This window comes from Apaloderma vittatum, unplaced genomic scaffold (assembly GCF_000703405.1).
Source record: "Apaloderma vittatum isolate BGI_N311 unplaced genomic scaffold, ASM70340v1 scaffold26895, whole genome shotgun sequence".
Taxonomy (NCBI): Eukaryota; Metazoa; Chordata; class Aves; order Trogoniformes; family Trogonidae; genus Apaloderma; species Apaloderma vittatum.
In genome coordinates this window covers 54,634-56,654 of record NW_009719255.1, presented here as the reverse complement: position 1 = coordinate 56,654, position 2,021 = coordinate 54,634, and positions in this window count along the sequence as shown.

Below are 2,021 nucleotides of genomic sequence, written 5' to 3'. Positions count from 1 at the left end.
TTAAAGGCTGGTTCGGCGTTTTCTGAAATAGCCGGTGACCCGCAGCCGTCTCCCGTCGCTCACATTTACTGCTTTTGTCCCGTCAGCCTGGGGAGCCAGCTCGGAGTAAAATCCTCTCCAGGTCTTCAGATGATTTTCACTATCACTTACTCAGGCTATTAAGATTCTCAACGCGTGTATCTGGTTTCCAATAGTACGAGCTGCTTCTTGAAGGTTATGGTTTGTTTTAAATAGCGCAGCCATCTGTGCGCTGGGGGCTGACAGGAGCTGAAGAAATCGAAGCAGCCAAAACACAACTTTTTAAACTGTCAGTTTTTCATTACAAACATTTTGGCCTCAATGAGACTTATGTCCTAAAAACAAAAGAATAGATTTACGTACTTTTCTTGTGTATTATACAAACCCTGTGAGCACTACTTTAAGTCTTGTGTTGTTGGAATTTCGTCAAGTGAAAAGATCTGGCCTGAACTTCACCAGCTCAAGGCACTTTACAAACCACAGGATAATCTTCACTTGTGTGCTTCTAGTCTTTGAACTTAAAAAAATGCTCATTTATTACAGGTAGCCACAACACACAGAACCCAGGCACAGCACAAAGAAAAACTCTGTGCACATACTGAAGTCTGGCACACGGAGCTGTGATTTTTTTACCAGTCCCTAAATGTCAGCTGAGGCTCTTTGACATAGTTAAATCAATTTATTCTCCTAATTCACAGGACATGCTCTCTTAATTTGATGTTATTTTTGAAGGAATTGGGTTTAGAGCATATAGGCCAGCATGTGTGCAGCAGCCGTTACCAGCAGAATTGCCAATACCTTGCTGGAAAAATAAAAAATATATGAGAAGCAACCATGAGAAGCAAAAAGAAGCAAATGCTGCTCCACATCAGAGAACCAAGTACGACCTTGCTGGCATGACCTACCCCCTAGTCCAAATGCCAATAGTACCCTCCCTGCTGCCTTGGAAAAGCCCACGTTATAAACTAATGTTTAGGAGCATCCAAGGAGTCAAGACAGACAACAAATATATATTAATCAGAACAACATACCAAAGTTTATTGATTACTTCAAACAAAAGTTTTCTGTAATGAAAAAAGAGCAAGTTGCATTCATAAAAGGTAACATTCACATTCAATTTCGTTTATATAAAGCAACATAAATGTATAAAATTGCATTTAAGTGAAAAAAATGTAAGGTTGCAGTCATTTTTTTTTTTTGCAAGAAGCTGAAAATGTATCTTCTCATTGCCTGTATATAATTTACATTTTCTATACACTACATGTTGTTTTTTTAAAAAAATCTGTAGCTGAGAAATGGGATAAACGGTGCAGTATTAGGGAAGTTTTTCAACTGTGTATACAAATTCCATTTCAAGCTTTTAGGCAATTCCAAGTAATTTAGAGTATTCCCGTAACGATTAGCATTAGTTTTTGAAAAGTAGCTATGACTACACCAAGTTCCTCCGTTATCACACAACAGTTTTAGAGGGAATCTTAATTACTTTTCTTATCTTTCAGTGTCACTTAGCCAGTGATTCAACTTCGGTGAATTATTATGAAAAACAACCTGCCTTTTTTCCTTCAAGTTTTTCCACCGAGGAGCCTGTATTGACCTTTTTAGCTCCCTGACGAGCACTGCAACAGCACCGCGTGTTACAGAACACCATCAGTGGTGCTGTCGGATTACTGACACCTCAGCATCCTGCTGGCTTACACCTTACAGTAACCATCACTGCTTTTTCTTCCCTTTTCTAACCCCCTGATTTCACAAGTCATCCACAGCAATAGGAATTTCATTTCTGCCATGGCTGAACGACGAGAATCAGCTCTTCTGCAGATCCGGTGCAGCCCGGCTGTCCCAACAGCCCCAGAGCACCAGCTAAGGATCCAAGCCCAAGAAACCTCGAGTTTTCCCAAAAGAGCCGCTGCTCAAGGCATTTCACGTTAACTCCAACCCCCTTTTCAGCACGCACGCCTTGGGTTTGAACACACCGCTGTCACAGCAATGGCTTGCTCCATTCT